The sequence below is a fragment of the Cryptotermes secundus genome, unplaced genomic scaffold (genome assembly GCF_002891405.2).
Source record: "Cryptotermes secundus unplaced genomic scaffold, Csec_1.0 scaffold252, whole genome shotgun sequence".
In the NCBI taxonomy this organism is placed as follows: Eukaryota; Metazoa; Arthropoda; class Insecta; order Blattodea; family Kalotermitidae; genus Cryptotermes; species Cryptotermes secundus.
In genome coordinates, this window is record NW_019733321.1 from 103,199 (window position 1) to 126,875 (window position 23,677).

Consider the following 23,677-nt stretch of genomic DNA (forward strand, 5'->3'; position numbering starts at 1 on the left):
TTCGAGTTTGTTCTTCTCACCAGTGTCCAGATTGGATCTGGGACCTGCCGAGACTCCTGCTGCATGAGTTCCGGCCGCTGTTTCGCTGCCTAGCAGTGAAGGTGAGCACACCCCTACTTATCGCAGAGCTTCAAGGGGGAGGGTGCTAGAATTTTAATACAGAAGGCACAATTTTTTGCAATTTCTTTCCATTACTTTACTTGATTCTCTGATGTCTGAATACTGCAAATAGCATAATTTTGTGTCCCTATGTCATACACGAAGGTCATGGAACGTGGCTAAATAGTTGTAAAGAAACTGAAATAAAATAACTGGAGTTAAATTGTAGACAAGGAAATTTACATTTAAAAGATGTGTCCTTCGTGACGAATGCTAGCTAACTTAGGACTATTTTGATAAAGGGCTGCCATAGGTATGCTGCTGCAGTATTCTAGAGCAACAAGTGATGAGGTATACAGAGCCAGCTCCTTCGTAATTTCGGTTTATTATTTATTACTTTCGTTTCTTCCTATGCATTCATAAATTAGTATTAGTACAGCTAAAGGTTCACTGATTCAGAAGGACAGAAACTCTGACGCCGTACATTTAAATGTATAATAACGATTCTGCAAGAGGATAATTTCAATATAATATAAATTCAATTTCAATATAAAATAATTAAATAAAATATTTGTAGTTAATTTGTAGACGAAGTGTTGCATATTAGAAGATCTTCTTTGGACATTAAACCTTTGTCCTTAAGGAGTACTTTGACAAAATCTTGACACGGGTAGCTCTAGAACTGGCCAAATTTTATCAAAATATACGAAGTGCTATATTTGAGGTTCAATAATCCCCAGAAATCCCCTTGAAAATATTTTAATTAATTGTTTGAAAAAAGTAAAAGAATGTTTCGCACATGAAAACAACGTGCAAGTTCTCCCCCCCCCCCTTTATGTGTGCATGTGTGCTATACCTCCATTCACCCTATGTGTGCATTGCTTAATTGAACACAGGAAGAACTTCGTATTTTTCTTTGCCTCTATGTAAGACCTGAAGTTTTCACGACAGTGAAGGAATATCTTCTGGTCTTCTGGGTTACAACACGACGTTGTCGTCCGGTAAGTGTATGAGACCACATATGAACATTATCTACCTAGACTTTAAGTGCGGTGTTATATAATTGCAGTGTTTATTACTACATCAGCACGATAAAAAGAAATATAAAGGTAATTTGTGCAAGGGAGTGAAATGCCAGGGCTGTCCAACTTCAAACTACTGCGGAGCCCCAGTTTCCCTTAGGTACCTAACCGCGAGCAGCATTATAAAAACAATATACATTTCCCAACAGATCGAAAAGAATGGATGCATTTCGGTGATCAGCTAAATTGAGCATAATCGCATGAATAAGAATTAGATGCATAAAGGTGAAAAAGGTTTGTCTGAATTACTTGTTGCCAGATTTATTTTGCGGCTGCGGTAGCGTAATTGGTTGAGGCACTATGCTACAAGCCGGAAGGTAGCGAGTTCAAGTCCCGATGAAGTCACTGGAATTTCTCAATTGACCTAATCTTTCCAGCCGCACTATGGCAATGAGGTCGACTCAGCTTCTAACAGAAATAAGTACCAGGAATATTCTTGGGGGTAAAGTGCGGCCGGCGCCTAGGGCTGACAACCTTTCCGCCATCTATGAGCCGATTGTCTAGATAATGTGGGACCCTCAACATCTCACAACCCTATGGGCTTCCACGGCTTGTTACATGGATACCTTTACTTACTTTTACATTTTACACATTTATTTTTCTTAAAATCTGCCGTTAATATTTGCTCGATCATATTGATATAACTCACGATAGTAGGGTCTCATTAATTACATACTTTCGTATGTTATTTAGTACATGTACATTACACAGCACGTTCTTCAAAGCTTCATCGAAAAGATGCTTCTCCTTACGAAGGAGAGCAAAGCCCAGACACATCATGGAAATATGATATTAATACGGGCTGAAAAATACCAAGCAACAGGCCATATAAGGTCCGCGCGCCGCAGGCTGAAAAACACTGATTTGCAGTTTACTCGACCGCATATTTCAAGCTACGACTGTTACAGTCAACGGTTAAGGAGGATTAAATGGACTGACTATGTAGCATGCATGACCTGAGAAATTCGAAACCAATTAGTTGGATAGCTCGAAGCAAAGATTCCGCTTGGGAGATCTAGGAGTATACCGGTTGATAATATTAAAATAGATGGCAAGATGAATTACAGCGTGACGAGGGTGTGAAATTGATTGAACTGACTCAGGATAAGTTTCAGTGTCGACGTCTTCCGAATACAAGAATAAATATTCCGGTTTCATAAATGGCAGGGGATTTAAGTGTTAGTTCGAACGCGAAAACAAGAAATATACAGGCTTACCGAATACTTTGTGGGTAAAATACAAGGTAAGACGAGACCGAATTGCAGAGTGGAGATATAGCTTCACCATTCTTAACCTTGAGACTAGATGGAGGTGAGTGGTCAGCTGCACGCTCCTACCAGTTTACCCCCGGGGAATCTCTCCTGGTACCCACTGCATAGAGGACTGGGTCTACGCTTTCATGTTCCCACTTACCGCAGTCCATGGAGTCAACAGCTGAGGATCACATAAGTGTCCACGTTGGTAACTCAACCACCTACCAAGGTATCGACTTGGTGTATGTGAGACATAAACTCAGTTCAAGGCACACAACTCAGTAAATTGTATATCCCTGCTTTAGTAATAAAATTAATTATTCATTGACGGGTTACGTGGTACAAGGAACATCAATGACGTAATCTCTAATCCCTTTCGAACAGGTTTCTACAGGTCTCCCGTTATTTGCCACTGACGCTAACGGAGCAATTAAGCCACGCAGAATAGCAGCACGAAATTCCGAATTAATGCATACAAGGATCAGGATCAGTGACGGAGTCTCTAAACCCTACTCAGTGGGTCTCTAAAGGTCTCTGAAGCATCGAGGTAATTAAGTCAGGAGAAATAGTCGTGCTAAGAGCCCAATTAAGTAACATTAGGAGCACCACTGACGTAACATCTAGCTGGTACCCAGTAAGTCTTTACAGGTCTCTTGTTACGCTGCCGCTGAACCTAGCGAGAAATTGACTCGCGTGAAATAGCCGTGCCAAGCAACAGGAAATAGAAAGGAACGCTCACCGCAGATAAGGGCCTTAAACCAGGGTAAACTGTTTAGAAATTTAAAGTAGCAAATGTTAAAGTACGATGAAAATAACAAAAACTCAGTCAAATCATCTAAGCTACTGTATGATTTACCGTGCCATAACTCAGGAGGTTAGTCGACGGAATCCCACCGCGGCAGCCCAGGTTCTCGGTCAGGTCAGTTCATCTGGGATTTCTGGTGCAGAAGTAGCATTGGGACATGTTTTCTCCGAGAACTTCGGTTTCCCCTGCCAATTCTTATTCCACCGACTGCTCCACATTCATCATCATCTATATCACCCGGGGCCGCTACAATAGACCAATTAGTGGCCGACGTACCAAGTGGACTCAGCCTCATTCCATCCCAAGAAACTGAAACAAGAATCTGACTAAACTTCTTCTTCCGTCTCAACACAACAACTATCAGAAGCGCAGTTCAGTAGTTTGAAAATGTTTGTTAATGTGTGCCGCCTGATGATGGCTTCAGAAGCCGAAACATGTAGCACATTTTCATACAAGGATTTGTACAGAAAATACAATCGGAAGCATTCCTTAAAGATTAACTAAAATACTGTATGATTGAATGAAATTATGCTAATCTGCCAAGATTTAATTTTTCATTACGGTAAGGAGGACAGTAAATGAATCTTTCCTTCATTAAGAGCGACATCTTACGTCTTGTTCCCATAGAATCTTTGATACATAAAGACATTCTGTACAAAACAGGCCTTCACTTGTAAATTACATATAAGTGCTCAGTCTATGTATAAGAAACACACGACCCGTTGGTTATTAAAATTGCATTGAAATAGAGATAATCGGTATTTGCAGTATAATGGGAAGCTCTCTTGCTTGGTGATTTGGGAGTTCTGGCTTCATATCTCAACGTAGGTGGCACCAATTCCTACTGAGATAATTCGCGATTTACCTGTCCTTCAAGGCAAATATTGGAACACCATCTCAAATGTTCCCATGACTACTTCCTTCCAGATAATTTACAGTTCATCATTCATCATAGTTCCCAGTGTTAGGTGTACTGAAACCTGTGATATGTGTCACGGAACTGTATATCTTTCCAATATATCAGACTCCTTGCAGTATTTCTATCTGCTTTATAGTCTAAGGTCTTTTTCTGGACCCCTATCAGAGCTCTTTGGCCGGTCACGGTAGCCGAGCGGTCTAAGGCATGCACTGTCTTCGCTTGCTCGGAAACCGAGATCGTGGGTTCGAATCCCACTCAGGGCATGGATGTTTGTGTGCGTTTTTCTGTGTTTGTCTACAGGTAGAGGCCTTGCGACGAGCTGATCACTCGCCCAAGGAGTCCTACCGAATGTGTAAGATCTAGTAAACCGAAGTGAAACGGAGAGTTTCATGGAGGTAGGCCTAGGCCCAAATTGGGGCTGTAGCGCCACAGAAAAAAAAATCAGAGCTCTTTGGTCTTTCAGATTTCTCTTGTATTTTCCCCTGAACTCCGTTACTCTTGGAATTAGTAGCTCTCTCATAATTCCTTCATTTTTTGATGATATGTAAAGTTATATCCCAAAGTCCTCCTCACGAAATGCATTTCTGCTTACATCAATCTTTCATATCCATAATACTGTTACGTGTAGGAGTTGTACGTGTGACTTATAAGACGGGGTTTAAATTGGATGATTGGATTTATTAGCACCTTATACATTGACAACTCGGGACTACAGGCAATACAGCGCTATCGCTGATGTACACACTTTACAGTTCACCGTTACACAAGGACTATGAGTCCCAGTCTTCACTAGTCGTATCCTTGAAACAGATTTACAATCTTCTCACTGTAACTTGAAACCACACATGAAGTCTGCTTTGCACCGCCTAATTCCTTTCTTGCCATTATTCTGCAGCTACAAATTCCGAAGACTCGACGCAATTCAATTCCTCTGTTCCCAAGCTCATGTGCTGGTAGGCTAGAGCCTCGAAACTCTACTCTTCACTTCACTTTATGCTGCTGAACACTTCTTTATAACCACTTTGCACGGACAACACAGAAAACACAGCCTCTATTGTTAAGGAGGATTCTTTACAGATCCGTTTCTTAACAATGGATATCCTACTGTTGTGCGCGTTGGCTCCCGCAGGAACGTATTTATCGAGTCGTTGCCTAACAATTGGTATACACGTCACAATATATGTCACTCTGTTTTAAGAAGCCATATAGGATTAGCACCTGCCATAGTCATTAGCCGTTAAAACAGTCCGTGATGTTACTGCATGCAGAGCGGTAGATAATGTCATCGCTAGCTGTTGCAATGGGACGTTTATACGAATGGATATGCTATGCGTTTACTCAGTACCTAGTGAGCTGATGTAGCCGTAACGCTGTTGACTCTTATTCGAGAGGTTCTCGGTTTGAATTTCCCCTGGAACACCGATTGTTCTGAGGGTTTTCCTTGACTCCTTCAGTTCCTCCAGGCCCAAACCAGGCTAGGATCTGTCTGTATTATGACATGGCTGTTCCCTTCCAAGCCGTTGCGAGTCCATGCTATAGTTCAGTGTTACATAACCCAGCAACCTGCAGTGCCGTAAAACGACACACAAAACAAGATGACTCTGCTGTGCAATATTTGCGGCTATTACCGCTCGCTACAGACCACGTTTAGCACGTGCTCTTAGGTTCGAGAAAGTAGCGCAGAATCAGCCTTCAGCCTCCTAACGACACATCTGTCTCAGAGCGCTGTGTTTCCCATCCATCCCACACAGTCTATGTAACTGAGAAAGGGACATTAAACAAATGCTTATCCGAACCTTCACTTTCTTAATAACCTCTAATTTACATCTATTTACATCTCTACGTGTCAAATACTGATTCCCAATTGCTTGCCTAATGAAATGGAAATTCACTTCAGGAGGAAGTGGTGTTTCAGTTTGCTGCAGTTGCTTCTAGAGTCCGCGGCCAGGTACACCTGTGCCTGGACACTTAGATATAGAGACATACATGGGGAATTCAGGTAAAACTGCTCTTGTTCTTGACATTGGAACTAGAAGGAAGCGATGTTTGAAAAAGAATAAGCTTAAATAAAGAGTCCATAAAGTTCCAACGGTAAGCAAAAGTAAAAAATTGCACGTCATACATAAGGGGGCGCACGATAGTGTAGTTGGTTGAGACACTATGCTACAAGCCGGAAGGTCGTGGGTTGGAGTCCCGATGAGGTGGATTTTTTCAGGTGACCTAATGCTTCCAGCCGCACTATGGCCCTGGGGTCGACTAAGCCTCTAAGAGAAACAAATATCAGGAATCTTCCTTGGGGTAAAGGGCGGCCGGCGCTTAGGGCTGACAATCTTACCGCCATCTGTGAGCCGATTGTCTATAAAATGTTGGAGCCTCGACACGGCCTGTTACAGGGATAGCTTTAACTTTTACATCATACTCATACATAAATTATTGTAATGGATATGTCAAGAACTCTGCAAATGGTAACGGAATTTGAACCCTCCTCTCTACACTAATAGCTCCAGTCACTTCTTTCGCTTTCTCCTTCAGGATCATTAAGTTGCAGATCTACACAAAGAAAGGGGCATTTTGCAACTATTTCATGTGGGTTCTACTGATGAGTTATGAGTTTTCTTGCAGCACCAGATCTACTAGAATTTCTGTGTATGAAGAGTTGTCTCCTGGGATGAAACACCGTGAATCCAGTGAAACCAAAGAAAAATCCGGAGAAATATATCGTTTCCTTCTTCAGGTTCGAAGCGTAAGCTAAAAAGAGGAGGGAGGATTTAGCAAGAAGCTTGACTGGTTTCTTACGTATATTTTATTGCGAGATGTTCCTCCAAAACGTCGGCCAGCTTTCACCGAAATACACGGGTGGTATATCCCAGGAGGTAAAACTGTTCATAAGCACTGCTGTGAGAACCCCAGATCATACATAATTAATTAACCCGTTTTATAAGTCACACGCACCACCCTAACTCGTCACAATATATACAGTTATTTAGGACAACACAAAAGGGATAGTTCTCCATCGTTGACGTGGAACTTTCAACCATTCACAATAAAGCATTATGTGTTGCAAGTCACAGGTTCGGTACCCACCAATATGGAAGGAGAACTATGTGTGTTCATCGAGATAGAGGCGCCTCGCTCATTTATCATATTGGGACGTTAGGGGGCTACGCGTGACGAAAATAACGGGTTCTAGTTCGGATGGATATATTAGCACTTTGGTTACACGCTCCCTCTTAATTACAATTAATGCAACGCTATCGCTGATTTACACAATTTCCAGTACACCGTTGCACACACACTAGGATTCTCCGTCTTCGCTAATCGTATCCTGGCAACGTATCTCAACACAGAAACTAACACTTCAAGTCACTACCAAGTCTTCTTATTATTTCGTCTTCAGCCACTCTGTAGTCCTCTGTCCTGATGTGTACTCAATCTTCACAGTTCACTAAGGGCACGCTCCATTCTCGTCCTTGTGCTCTCAACTGCTGAACCCCCCTGGACTCTCCTTAGCTACAAGTGGACTCGTCTCATATAGCCGCGGCACGGACAACTCAGAAAACATAGTTATATTGTTGAGTAGCACAAACCACACAGAAAACAAGTCAGTCCATTGGACCGCTGACTGTTGCCTAGCAACGAGCTATAAACATTCGTCCTATTGTTGCGTGCGCGTATCGAGGGGTGTTTATCGAGCCGTTTCCTGGCAGTGTGTTAACAGTTCACAATAATGATTACGAAATGATCTACGTCACCATCTTGTTGATGACGGAGCCTCAAATATGTTTTAAGTACACAATATTAAAGCTTACAATTATCTCAGAACGGAATCTGGGGTCACGATCGAGTTTAAAGAAGGACCTTGTTATTAACATCGCTACTGAAGCTTACGCAACAACACGCAAAGGGCACGGAAATTCACATCCAATTTTAATGGCAATATAGTGCACAGTCAGTCACGTCCGGTTGTTTGACTAAAGAACTCAGAAGTTGAAGTGAGATAATGTAATGCAATATTATTTGTAACACATGTATTATACACGTGCTTTAATATTGCTCTGAAAACATTAATTCGTTCTGTGTTTATGGAATGTCTGTTTTTATATGAAATAATTAAACGTATGTGTATATGTGTGACCGTGTGTGTTTCCTTACAATGGAATAGTTACACGTCTGTACTGGTAATATTAATTTACCGGAAGTAGGATGATCTATAAAAAATGCAGCAAACAAAATTAATTATATGTTCAAGGCTCGTCACCCAAACTCATGAAATAAATCGAAATGTTGCATCTGAGCGTCACGCTGTGCTCTCAACTGACATGCATGTGTACGCCCACAGAGCCTGGGCATGTAACTGTGCTCACTTCTGCATATTATTTTATTTAGCAATAGATCGCTCATCTTCAGGCTACATAATGTTCCATTTACCGAAATTAGCTACTGGCCAGCATCTGCACAACTTATTTTTTATACTGATACACAAAATTATAAAGTAAACATCGCTGAGATAAATTCGTTATGTACCAGCACGTCTTCGTGCAACTGAGGCCATTGCACACCGAACTGCTCCTCATTCTATTCTTAAATTTAATCTTATTATACATTCCCAGTTCTTCCTCTCGAACGTCTCTCCACGCGTGCTCACTCCTTGGTTACTGTTCATTGCATGTGTTGCTTTGTCTGATTCTGTGCACCATTCCTTCTAAGTGTTTTCCTACTGGTCTTATCACAGTTGTATTGTGGCTGTGCCGTTTTAATAATATAACCGGATACGGACTGAACAGACGAGATACCGGGGTTCGACTCCTCTTCACTCCACAACGACCAGACTGGCTATGAGGTCACTCAGCCTCCTATCCTTATGGTAACTGAAGCTATTTCCTTGGGGGATAATCGGCAACAGAGAGCAAATCAAATTCTTGGAATATGCTACCATTCACTTCAGAATATTTTGAACATTGTCTGGTTTGAAGAAAGTCGTCTTCTGGGATCTGGCGCCGTGTATTCTTGGTTTTAACTGACGTTTCGGAGGAACATATCGCCTCCATCTTCAGGGCAGTTGAATTGCGTTACGAATACAGAGAGCAGTAGCTGCAGCAATTCAACTGCCCTGAAGATGGAGGCGATATGTTCCTCCTAAACATCGGTTAAAACCAAGAATACATGGCGCCAGACCCCAGAAGATGACTTTCTTCATAGTCATCGCCGTGAAAACCTCAAAACTTACATTGTCTGGTTTATTTGGTTGTATACTGAAAAAACGTGTAAAACATTTCGAACAGTTAAATTAGAATGTCTCGCAAAATGTTCCAATAAATTCACCTGAGTCATTTTCGCGTTTATTTTCTTCCTGCGCAAATGAAACATCCGTAGCTCCTAAGCAGCTGGATAAGAACCAATTTTGTGTTAACGTTCTTTACCAGATACTTACTCCCGAAGTAGGACAGACCGGTCGTGAAACACTCTGTATAATATAGTAAAATAAACCGGAAAATGTTTAAAGAGATTCGAGATTGCATGAAAGTTACATAGTTTTGAATATGGAGAGAATGGACAGACGGAGGAAGTTTTCGACTTGTATATCCTTGCAAGCTTTCGCATGCAAGGACGAAGGATACCCATAAGAAACCTTAATCAGAGCAGGCTGCTATTGATCATTAATTAAATCAGGCGTGATTAAGACACATCAGCCCTGAACTAAGCTCCCGAAGCAGGACATTTTGTTTATGACTAAGTGTGAATAAATTTAGCTTGAAATTGTGTATGTATAATATAAACTCCGTCGTAAATGTAACACTTTATTGTAGTTCTTGTCCCCTTTCTTTCACACTACATGTTTCGGCCGCAACCGGCCATCATCAGGTGTATTTCACTTCATGTAGCTGTCACACTGCACTCAATATTAACATTTAAACTCCAGATTCCAAATGTTCATTGCTCTGTCGTCAATCGGCACCCGGTATTCCAGAACTTGCCTTGTCGATTTTTATATTTAAAATCTTTATTGATATTCACAACAAAGTGCTACATTTACGACGGAGTTTATATCATACATATAGAAGTGTGGAATGTAACACGATGCTTAAATATAATATTGAAATTGTGTGTTTTAAATCACTTACTACATTTCTTGTTCGAATTCTAGCTTAAAATTATCTCAATCAAGATTATGTGTGATAAATACAAAGTATTATTTGAAATCTTCGGTTGTAAAATATTATGGCGTGCCGCCACAAAGCCGGAATGGTTGAGGAGATCAGTGTTGGTTTCCTACGCAACGGACAGATTTTCCGCTACACAATCTGAACATATCCATTGCTATACAGCGGTTAGCAATCTAAGAGCGGAGATTCCACCGTTTCACGTCAAATGTTCGAGGCATTTGCATGACAACGGCTAGGAAAACTCGTAGTAACGAAAGAATACTCTACCTCACTACTGAAATTACCGCTACAACGAAACAAAACACCAGCTACTGACGGAGAGACACGTGACACGCAACCCTTGAACAAGGTGCGTTAGAGTCCGTCCGACAGTAGGGTATAAAGGAGAACCAGGTCGGAATTGAGATACGTATAGCCTGTACTGACAGGACTTGTGTCTAGTGCAAAAGGAAAATTTCTCAGTAACAGGTTATACGTGCGAAATATACACTCGACTAAAGGCCAAATGTATTCATAAGAGGCAAATCCATTTTCTCGTCAGAGAGGATGTTACACAAGGACTATTACAGCAAAAGTTCAGTTGGAAAAAAAGTCTCTGGTCGTGGGCCTCAAGTGGCCTGACGCTAAGACGAACTGATTGGCGGTAAACCTCCAGTTGTAAAGTAACTTTGTCTTTGACTTTGACTTAGAGACCAGATTACAACGAGATACGAAGAGATTACAACGAGCCGAGATACAAGTGATACGAAAATATTACAGAGAAGAGATTACACAGATACAGAGAAGGCTTCAGCAAGATCAGCAGTGCAAGGAGTTGTAATAGTGAAGAAGAAACATCCGACGACGTTATAAGTTGTGACTAATTGTGACTGTCCAATAAATATTCGCTCAAATCCGAAACCCACAAAATTTCTTATCGCCTTACATACGCAACACGCGACGATACAAATATCTGTTACGGAGTAATAATTGTAAGGACACAATTTGGTCTTCTAACAGTCTATGTCCTAAGATGCCAAATTTACTTACTTACGGATCTGAGCCCTTCTGGAGGAGAAGCAAATTCTGCAACTACTCAAGAATTTCCCAGCATTTCATGGAACCCGAAGGTTCATCACCGTGTTCACAAGAGCCCTCCACTGGTCCCTATCCTGAGCCAGATCCAACCAGATCTTGAGTAGCTGCAGAATTGGCTTCTCCTCCAGAAGGGCTCAGCTCTGTGAGTAAGTAAGTAAGTAAGTTGAGTGTATAAATGGTCAATAGATCCAATCGCCACTTCAAACCCCGTCTATTGCCACTCCTGTACGTAACAATACAATAAATATTACGAATCTAAGCGGAGGGGCATCATGAGGAAAACATCAGCGTACAATTTTTCGTGTGTTCTGTGTAACGACGTTGTCAGTACCCAGAGGACGTAACGATGAACTGTAATATGATTGGTTAATGATGAACTGGAAAGGATTTGGAATAAATCGACCGCATTTGCCTGAAGCGGTGGAGGAACCCCAATAAGTGCTCAGTCAGAATAACAAGTGTTCTTGTCGGTATTCATGGTTAGCTCCTGCATAATATAATCTAGGAAGACCGCTAGGCCTGCCTGCTCAGTCGCGAATATGGACATTGTCTTGACACCATAAATTCCTTCCAGCAGTTAGAGGATTCTATTTTACCAGCTGAACAATAGTCTAAGAGCACCAAAAATACCGCGTTTTTTGCTCGAGCAGTGATTTTTTCTCGGAAATATAAAAATTGAATCCCTGGCATTTATTTTTCAGGATTTGTTGCATTTTCACAGCTCTTCAAGATAAATGGTCAAGTAGTGCCCTAGGAGAGGTCATGGCAGCTTCCTTCCCTATCTTTCCAATTCAGTATCCTTACATTCGACCCTACTTAACCAGTACAGATCAATACAAGGAAGAAGTGTATTAAGGTTAGTGTAATATACACCGGGCCTGTCACGGTAGCCGAGCGGTCTAAGCCATGTACTGTCTTCGCTCGCTCGGAAGCCGGGATCGTGGGTTCGAATCCCAATCAGGGCATGGATGTTTCTGTGCGTTTTTTTTGTGCTTGTGTACAGGTAGAAGCCTTGCGACGAGCTGATCACCCACCCAAGGAGTCCTACCGAATGTGTAAGATCTAGAAAAAAGGCCCACTGGGGCTGTAGTGCCAAGGAAAAATATTGTCGCGTGTTTTGGGCGTATATCGCGACAAATAACTTCACGATGTATTCGATGTAGCGAATTTTATTTCACACTCGCTCTTACAATCACCCAAATTACAGATTTACGNTCCCCACGGTCGTTAATCTCAGTTTTCTAGACCGTAGCCGCTATTTCCTTGTAACATCTCCTCAGTTATCATCACGAGGCTGAGTGGACCCCGTTCCAGACCCATTACTTCTCATAAATAAACTGGTAGCGCCGGGAATCGAACCCGTGACCTCTGGATCTGTAGCCAGGAACTCTAACCAATAGAACACAGAGGCATAGTTCGCTTGCCTAGTCAATCCATGGGTTTTTTTTTTGTAATATACACCTGTTGCACTAGTAACTTACTGGTTGCGGTTCCTGTCTCCTCATTGGCTCTATGCATCCCGAAATTGAACAAGAGCTAAACATCTTAGTTTCGGTTTTCTGCTTAAAGAAAAATACAAATCACGAACCTGCTTCCTTTAATCAATATATTCGCGAAATCCTTTTACCTTCTATTGACGTTAGATGTATAAAACAAAAAGAAGATAGATTGGGGCTCATTTCAATCCGGAGTATCTCAGCGGGTTTCACGTTTCCTCTAGTTGATGTTCACTTGTTGAAGAAGACATTCATTATTTGAAGATAGGAAGCCACGTTATATAGACTGTCACACTCCAAACACCAGACAGTAGAGAAACAGATAATTTTTCGTTCCAATTATATAAACAGAGCACCGGGAAACGTTTACAATAGATGCCGAGCTCTGCATGAGGAAACCAACAGTACAAGTATCCATGTCCGTATGACGTATCCTTGAGCATAAAGTGACAGCAGGTGCGGATCCGAGGTATTCATAAACATTCTTCTGTTTGCAATAAACAACAAAATACTGATACAGTAGCGTTATAAAGACTAATAATAGTGACAAATGGACGATTACTAAAAAAATGAATGCTACCGAACGGAACGGCCCAGGTCAAGTCAGTCCATATGACATGAGCCATCCTCAACTAAACATACAAAACTACCAAACGGGATACCAACATAATTTGCAAAGGCACCTCCATCAACTACAGCAATCGACAACAGGTAGGCAAATGCAGTACACGTTATATAATCAACAATTTCCAGTGCTAGTAAATAATTCACTGCCGGCAAATCAACCGGCAGCGTATAACTATAATATCCAGAACACAATATGCAACAATTCTCTAACATTCGTAGGATAAAACTTAGTAAATCCTTATAACATCCATTGCATATGTACCACTAAGTGGAGACGAAGAACTGGAAGCGAATCCAGCAGAACATAACAATGATAATCCGTGGCAAGTCGTTAAAAAACGCAAACGTGCTAATAATAAAACTCCGCATGCAAAAGACTTCCGGCTGCACACAAGTAACCAATATCAAGAACTTTAAGTTGAAGAGAATACAGAAACGGAAGTAAACCCATATAATCACAGCATTCCTGAAACAAGTCAGCAGCAATGCAAAGAACCCAAACGCCACCAATTTACATCCACGGAGTCGCAAATTATAGAGCAATGACTGACAGCCTAGCTCTAGTAACTGCAAAAGAAACCTACCATAGGAAAACAGTATCTAACAATACAGTTATAATTTTCCCTGATAAACCAGAAACATATAGGAAACTTGTCAGCCATCTCAGTGAAAAAAAAAAAAATATTTTTCATACCTATCAACTAAAACAAGAAAGAGCATACAGGATTGTTATAAGAGACATACATCCTTCTGTCTCACCTCAAGAAACAGCAGAGGAACTAAACAATAAAGGTCACAAGGTCAGGAATATCATCTATGTAAAACATAGAGTAACCAATGAACCACTATCACTGGTCTTCGTTGACATAGAGCCAAACGATAACTCTAAAGAAATCTATGATCGCCAATTTCTATACAACACCAAAATAAAAGCAGAGCCAACAAAGAAAAAGAGAGACATAATTCAGTGTACACGCTTCCAGGAATACGGGCACTGCGTGAACATACGCCAGCTACTTGTGCAGTCATCCTGCCAAATACAAGGGATGTACCGTCTACAAACATTTACTAAATACCAAGAATAAACATATTCCAGGACACTGTACTGCCCAGACAACTCACTGTATACCTTGATTGACAGAGAATAGGTCCACCGTTGATTTATAATAGTAAACGAAAAAAGTATAATTCTACGTGTATGTCTTAGTCACGAGAAGCCATGTTGGAGCTGGAACTGACACGGATCAGTACATGCCATGTTCTAACATAAGAATACGTAAGAGATATGCAAGGAAATCACAGATAGCAGAGTCAGCAAAAGGTCAGAATTTTAAAATTCACTTACTCGATGAATCAAATATAAGTAAAAAATAAGGTTCGATAATTATCTTAAAGGTGGAAAAGGGTACATAAATACGGATTGCGACTTAATGAAATTCAGGATAACTGCAACAGTTATGGGGCTGCTACAATTAAAAGTAAACGAGAAGCAAGAAAATTAAAAACCTGGAATGAAATATTTTAAGAAGCTATAAAGAGCAAGGAGGAGACCTACGTAAGATGACTGGATGGAAGAAAGAAACATGACTATACTGATTACAAACAAAAACATGTCATAGCAGGGAAGTTATCCAGTAGAGTTACTAGGAATATCTGAGATCAGTTTGTTAGGAGACTCGAATAGAAATAGAACGTGAAAAGAGAAACTACTGATGAAGCATGGATTGATCTGATCTCGGAGGAAGATTTGAAACAATATTACGAAAAGCTGTTCGTATGTAAAGAAGAAAAACCCTTCCAATTCAATCCGAAACAATACTTGTATAAGGAAATGTAATGCAATCAATATTGTGACACATAACATGCTTTAAGAAGGTCTAAAACATGAAATCTACAGTGTTACATGAAATTACAGGGTGGGGCGCAGAAACTTCCTTTTTTGAAGGCGATTAAAATAAAAATTATTCTGATAGACAAAATTTATGTTTAACTAATGAAAGAACATACTTTAAAGTTTTAAATAATGTAGTTTTAAACAAAATATCTTGAAGGTGGTGGCCACCGTTCTCTATGCACTGATGCAATCGTTTTCTGAAGTTCCCCTCTGCACGTTCCAACATGTGTACCGAACTTTGGGCTACTTCCTGCCGAATAACATTCTTCAGCTGAAGCAGGTTTGTGGGGAGATGTTTAAAAACTTCTGCTTTGAGGTATTTGAGAGATTTTTTACAAGAATGAAACAAAAATCCAATATTTTCAGTTGTCTACACAACGGTTAGTATCCATTTTGCAAAATTCGAAACAGAATTGCAGCATTTATAAATGAATATTTCAACAGGTTCACCGTTGTCTTGTATACAGTGTTCATTTACTATTTTCTGACATGTCATATGTATATGAAGAGTGAAGATCATATCGCGGACAGAATTTCCCGTTTTAACAGTAAAATACGCTCCTCCTAACACATATTTCCTACTGTTAAGGCTATTCATTAACGGAAGAAGTACAGGCATTCATGCAGAGCTCCTAGTGGTTATGATAAAACTGCACAAAATGAACGTACATTGAGGAAAGACACCACTTGCACGTAAATGTAAAAAGGGGGGTAATAATATTTATATTAATAACAGGGTGTCTGTTCATGGATTGAATAAAACTGGTTCAAGGTATGGTTGAAAAATGAGCTGGGTACAAAGGGCAATTAATCTCTAGATTCTCTAACAATAGTACTGACCACCGTAGTTGAGCGGAAAGCACGCCTTATGCGAATTCCAGAGGTCCGGGCTTCATATGCCGACCCGAAGACTGGATATCCTGACAGAAGTTTTGTGCCTTCCCTCATTCCCTCAACGAGAATTCTTGGGCAGCATCACGACCATTTCCGTATGTATCGTCCGCAGTTTTTCACTCATCCTAACGTTCGTTGTGACGCAGTCTGGGCTGCTAACGGAGAATTCAAATTACGCTACAAGCGCAAACTGACAGTGGCACTTGACATACTGAAGAAGGAACCTACATACTTACTTATTACGCAATTATTTATGAGGTCACATTTGACCTTTACCATATCGAGAGTGTAATATAATGCTTGACATTATAGGCTATGTACACATTTAAGCTATACTTTCAACGTTTATCATAATTCATCTTATCTGTTAACGGGATATTGAAATTTATTTAGATGAGGCCAAAGACGGAGTTATCTATTGTAGCCTAGGGTCGCTGATTATAGGAGAAACATTGCCTGTATGCAAGCCTGAGATATTTCTTAGTGTAAGAAGAAAGCCGTCTTCTGGGATGTGGCGCCGTGTAGATCTAGTGTAAACCGACGTTTCGGAAGAACGTATCGCCTCCATCTTCTGGGTAGAAAAATTGGCGAGCGAGTAACCAGTGCCTGCAGGTAGCCAGGACAAGGTTTCGATTCCCCAAGAAGTTATTGTACTTTTAAATTGACCTAATCCTTCCAGCCGCACCATGAGCCTGAGGTCGGCTCAGCCTCTAACAGAAATGGGCACCAGGAATCTTCCTTGGGGTAAAGGGTGGCCGGCCGGTCACGGTAGCCGAGCGGTCTAAGGCATGCACTGTCTTCGCTCTCTCGGAAGCCGGGATCGTGGGTTCGAATCCCACTCACGGCATGGATGTTTGTGTGCGTTTTTCTGAGTTTGTCTACAGGTAGAGGCCTTGCGACGAGCTGATCACCCGCCCAAGGGGTCCTACCGCATGTGTAAGATCTAGAAAAACCGAAGTGAACGGAGAAGTTCATGGAGGTAGGCCCAGGCCCACTGGGGCTGTAGTGCCAAGGGAAAAAAAAGGGTGGCCGGCGCGTAAGTCTGACAACCACACCACCATCTGTGAGCCGACACTCTAGAAAATGTGGGAGCCTTGACATCTCACAACCTTACGGGCCTCCACGGCCTGTAGCAGAGAGAGCTTTACCTTCGCCTTCACCTTCACCTTCACCTTCACCCAGAAGAAATACAGTGAGAGATTCGTTATCAAGGCGGAGTTCAATGTATGAACTGTTATCATCAACTGGAATTGTAATAGAGACGTCCAATAGATCCAGTCATCAAGTCTAGAACCCACAGTTATCAGTCACGCTTACGCCTTACACATGAAAATGTGTTAGACTTCTTATCATCACAAGCAAATGGCTACATATTTTAGGTCTGCGGCAAGAACTGGAAGTCATAGAAGTTCTACGCAGGTACCGCACTGCATGAGCCAAAGGGTGACATGTCGCAGATTGTCTGGATTTCGTTCTGCAGCACGTTGAAGAACTTGCCTATTGGCTATGTATAATGAATCGTTTTAAATACAACACGAAACGAAACCGGAAAGAGATCACAGTCAGTTATAACTGTAATAAATAATTTGAGAACATTCGAAGGCACACGATGAACAGGTAGAAATGACGTTCAACATAAAAATAAGAGATGAATAAATGCCCGAAATTATTTCTATTAATTACCTCGAAAATGCATTATTCAGTCCACATTTCAGAAAACTGTAAATCGAGATTATACAAAAAATTATACTTTTATATTTTCTCGTTTGTTTAGAGTGGCTGTGATGGGCTCTGTGGTACTATGAGAGGAAAAATAAATTATAAGTGTTCGAAAACCATTGTTTCCGGAAAATATTTGAACCTGAGGAGCCTGAAGTAAACGATTCAGGATTATACAAAGAAAGATTTCATGATTTATACAGGAAACTTCTTATTGTTTGGATATTTGTATTTAGGGGGCTTACGTAGAAGAGCTGGGTAGGTGATTAGAATGAATTACAAGGAATGTGTAGAAAATTTTGGTAGGAATACGTCTTTTAAACGCCCTCTTTGAAAACTGAGAGATGGGTGAACGATGACCCTGTGAGGACAGGAGAGGGAACTAAATAGCTCAGGATCGTGTCTAGGTGTGCTTCGGCATTAGTGGCGTTAAACCTTCTAGTTTTGACAGCAAAATGTGTTTTCAAACGTCTTTCAGGTTAGCCAAATGTTCGAGTTTTCCTAACCCATGGTGGACTAATGGGAACACATGAAGCAGTCTACGCAGGGTGCCAATTGTCGGAATTTCCGGATTTGCTGATAAAGGACTCAAGAGTCAGTAATTGCATTGCCAAGGGCAGGCAATCGTGAAAGAAAGCATGTGAAGCACACTGAAGACAATTTCACACAACTCCAGGTAAGATGCAGCTTCAAGTTCCGGTCTCGATGCCAAGGGCCCTAGTAATCAAAATACGTAATTTTCTGTTTCAAGGTATACGGAACATAGTGTAAAACAGGGGTCTACAAACTTTTCAAACGCGGGCCATATTAGGTAATTCAGCACTTTCAAGGGGCCGGATAAAATGAGAAATTAATAACTCTAGGTATATGAGTTTTATTGAAAGCACAGAATTTCATAAACTAAATACAAAGTACGTGAGAATAAATTAACGTATATTAATGACAACAGACAGTAGCAGCAAATGCTCATATTTTCATCACAAATTGTAATAAAACAATGTGAATGATGGAACTCTTTTTGCATTCTTAAAATCTGATTAAACTGAGGTGATGATCATCTGTTACAATTACACTGCACCACTGCAAGAAGTCTTGTGCACAAGACGGCTAGTAACGAACTGCTCGCGCTACCTACATTGCCACGAAGTGACACTGCCGATCGAGGCCGAACAAGTACGAAGAAATACCGCGCAGTATACGGTCCAGAATTAGTAAAATTGTGAATAATATTAATATTAACATAATATGGAATATCAATATATTTTAAACACAATCTTAATTAATTAATTTGAAATCTATGAACAAGTATTTTTTTTACCAGTACTCGTTGGAAAATTAGTTCAATTTGCGCATTTCTGCACAATTCTTTCGCGGGCCGGATAAAATCACATCGCGGGCCGTAGTTTGGAGGCCCTTGGTGTAGAATATGGAAAATTATGCACTTTTCAAATTTTATTCACTGCAGCACTAACACATATAACTTATATTCGAAAGTGACCTGGTTACGTGCTCATTTGAAACCCAGGCTGAAAATTTCGTTTCCTCTGCTGCGGTAGTCATTAATAGGCTCAATGATCTGCTTTGGTTTTAAGCCATATTTTATACTTGACAGATGATGTATATAAGGGCATGCGATAGCATAGTTGGTTGCTCCCTTCTTCAAGGTCGAAATGTAAACCAAGCGAGCAACCAGTAGGAAACAAACAGCAAGCAAAATAATTTCTCCCAAATGTCGGTGACTTTATATCGGACTGCCTTGTGGTCTAGTGGTCAGAGTTCCTCGCTACAGATCCAGAGGTCCAGGTTCGATACCCGGCGTTATCAGATTTTCTTAGAAACAGTGGGTCTGGAATGGGGTTCACTCAACTTCGTGATGGTAATTGAGGAGCTATTTCAAGGAAATGGCTGTTCCGGTCTAGAAAACCGAAATTAACAGCCGTGGGGATCCGTTGCACTGACCACGTGACACTGTCTATCCGCAAAAATTGGCACTAACTTTGCCGACAACCGACGGTCGCTCGGTCGGTATAGTTCACTTGCGGACTACAAGCCACGGAGTTTTGTTTTGTTGTATGCCGTTACACCTAAGAACATATTACTCTCTGTGGTAATGACTGTGCAGCCCGGAATTAGCTGCTTCATGCTTTCCTTTCCACTATTTCAGTTACCGGAAGAACGCTGAAAAGCTCTCACGTCTGTTCCGGGATCGACCCCAGACGGCGCTTGAGACCGCCTTCTTTTGGACTGAATACGTCATCAGACATGGTGGGGCGCCACAGTTGCGTTCTGCTGCAGTGGATCTCACTTGGTATCAATATCTCCTGGTAGATGTAATAGCAGTGATTGTGCTGTCCGTCATCATTGTATTCGTGTCTCTGTATGTCATCTTCAGGAAAATCATCTCTACTTGTGCCGGGAGTATGCCTAGAAAACTGAAATCCAACTGAGAAGGAAAACGAAACAATGTGAACTAGTGTTACATGTCCGTTGTCATGCTTCGTATTAAATTGTATACAGATTAATGATTTGTCTTGGTTAATAATTTACTTTTACATAAATTAATTTTTTTAGATAAAAAGTGGGCCGTTCAAGGTAGCTGCGCGGTCTAAGGCAAGAACTGTCTTCGCTCTCTCGGACCCTGGGATGGTGGGTTCGAATCCCATTTAATGCATGAATGTTTGGTGTGTGTATGCGTTTATTCTGTGTTTGTTTTGGCCAGTGTTTAGGCATAGGCTTTGCGACAAGCTGGTCACTCGTCCAAGGAGTCCCACCGGCTGTGAAAAATGATTATGGAACTGGAAAACCAGGGCCCCAAATGGGCTGGAAGAGCCATTATAAAATGACACAACATGTTATGACATAACATGACATAAGCCAGTTAAAATATGCAATATTGAAAAATTGCATAACCCACATTTGAAAAAAGCATTTTAAATAAACATATTTTATAAGAATGGCAACAGGCAGCGCTGGATGCCACTGCTGGCAAATCCACCTGGGGCATGAGCACTAGACCCGCATCTGCAGGCGGGAGAGTGTGTTTTTGGCAAATCCACTTAACAACAGAAGAACAAGATCTGCTATCAGCTGGCCAAAAAAAAACTACTGTTAGTAAACCGCACATCGACGCACTTTCAATGACGTCAGAGACTGTCTTTGGCAAACCCACCTATTGATAGGAACATTTTTAACACCAGCGCGTGCGCACTCATATTAGCACATACTCTACTGTAGCCCTTTATAGATGTGTATTTTTTGTGTATGCTACAAATTTTATGAATGTAATTAAAATAGAATTGAATCAATTTTTCGCTTCTTATATCTCACTGTACTAACTATGCCTTCATTTATAAAAGCGTGGGTATTGTCTATTCAATGATCCTTTGTAAATTATGCGCTAATATAGCCTGGAATCATGAATCACGTGATTATTATGGCGCCTGTAGAGAAATAGCTGCACTGTAACAACTGAAACTACTCGTATTTTTGTTGTTCGTGGCGATTATTTACATGAAAAGTCTGCAGAGTGCGGGAGCATCTTGCTGTCCGGAAGACAACTCTTGTGAGGCCTGCAGTACTATTGTATTTCCATACCGAGCGCACTGTAGTAGCATTTTAAAGTGCGTAAAATTACATAACGTTATTTATACATATGCAAACACGTAACTAAATTACCTAAGAACAAGAGAAAATGAGAAGTCATCATGCCATAAATTGATCTAAACTTTAATTTTTATCAAAATAAATCTTTTACAGCAACTTCTTAAAGAAGTATTTACGTTTCGTGTTCCACATAGAAATGTTCCTAAAATCATAACTGTCAAATTATTAACATAAGAAACATCTGAACATGTGAATTGTGTTAGTCTTTAGGCACACTGTACCTTCTTATTGAAACTGTAAACAAAATAAATTATTTTCTCCAGGATAGATCAAAAGTGGGCGGGTCACGGTAGCCGAGCGGTCTAAGGCGTGCACTGTCTTCCCTCCCTCGGAAGCCGGGATCGTGGGTTCGAATCCCACTCAGGGCATGGATGTTTGTATGCGTTTTTCTGCGTTTATGTACAGGTAGAGGCCTTGCGACGAGCTGATCACCCGCCCAAGGAGTCCTATAGAATGTGTAAGATCTAGAAAAACCGAAGTGAACGGAGAAGTTCACGGAGGTAGGCCTAGGCCCACTGTGGCTGTAGTGCCAAGGGGGGGGGGGAAAGATCAAAAGTGGAAGGTTTCTCTTCTTTCCCACGCTTACCCACCATTCCAAATTTTGAAGGACGGACTAGTTGCTTCTGACACCTCTGTGCCGAAATTTATGTATAGGAATACTAACAACTTTTCCAATTATTATTTTTCCAAGAGAGATTTGTCTTATTTCTTACATTTTCAAGGACAGAAAAAGGTTCCTACACACGTTCCACTTGCCCGCGAAGAAGAATCTGCACTCAGATTTCATGCTCCTGGCGGCTAAATTTAATTTCCGGGATCATANCCTAGAAAACTGAAATCCAACTGAGAAGGAAAACGAAACAATGTGAACTAGTGTTACATGTCCGTTGTCATGCTTCGTATTAAATTGTATACAGATTAATGATTTGTCTTGGTTAATAATTTACTTTTACATAAATTAATTTTTTTAGATAAAAAGTGGGCCGTTCAAGGTAGCTGCGCGGTCTAAGGCAAGAACTGTCTTCGCTCTCTCGGACCCTGGGATGGTGGGTTCGAATCCCATTTAATGCATGAATGTTTGGTGTGTGTATGCGTTTATTCTGTGTTTGTTTTGGCCAGTGTTTAGGCATAGGCTTTGCGACAAGCTGGTCACTCGTCCAAGGAGTCCCACCGGCTGTGAAAAATGATTATGGAACTGGAAAACCAGGGCCCCAAATGGGCTGGAAGAGCCATTATAAAATGACACAACATGTTATGACATAACATGACATAAGCCAGTTAAAATATGCAATATTGAAAAATTGCATAACCCACATTTGAAAAAAGCATTTTAAATAAACATATTTTATAAGAATGGCAACAGGCAGCGCTGGATGCCACTGCTGGCAAATCCACCTGGGGCATGAGCACTAGACCCGCATCTGCAGGCGGGAGAGTGTGTTTTTGGCAAATCCACTTAACAACAGAAGAACAAGATCTGCTATCAGCTGGCCAAAAAAAAAAACTGTTAGTAAACCGCACATCGACGCACTTTCAATGACGTCAGAGATTGTCTTTNAGACTGTCTTTGGCAAACCCACCTATTGATAGGAACATTTTTAACACCAGCGCGTGCGCACTCATATTAGCACATACTCTACTGTAGCCCTTTATAGATGTGTATTTTTTGTGTATGCTACAAATTTTATGAATGTAATTAAAATAGAATTGAATCAATTTTTCGCTTCTTATATCTCACTGTACTAACTATGCCTTCATTTATAAAAGCGTGGGTATTGTCTATTCAATGATCCTTTGTAAATTATGCGCTAATATAGCCTGGAATCATGAATCACGTGATTATTATGGCGCCTGTAGAGAAATAGCTGCACTGTAACAACTGAAACTACTCGTATTTTTGTTGTTCGTGGCGATTATTTACATGAAAAGTCTGCAGAGTGCGGGAGCATCTTGCTGTCCGGAAGACAACTCTTGTGAGGCCTGCA

General features: G+C 40.9%; 1 protein-coding gene and 1 long non-coding RNA gene across 2 annotated transcripts in view; one reads left to right on the forward strand and one right to left on the reverse strand.

Annotated features, from left to right (window-relative positions):
• LOC111867926 (zwei Ig domain protein zig-8-like) overlaps window positions 1-23,677 on the reverse strand; it is a gene marked incomplete at its 3' end in the record, with an annotated part of 336,655 nt that overhangs the window by 92,362 nt on the left and 220,616 nt on the right. The gene's annotated exons all lie outside the window — the stretch shown is intronic.
• On the forward strand, window positions 1,715-21,287 carry LOC111867929. The gene is made up of 3 exons (XR_004513386.1): window positions 1,715-2,642; window positions 18,508-18,705; window positions 20,194-21,287. It is a non-coding gene; the product is annotated as an uncharacterized LOC111867929 (long non-coding RNA).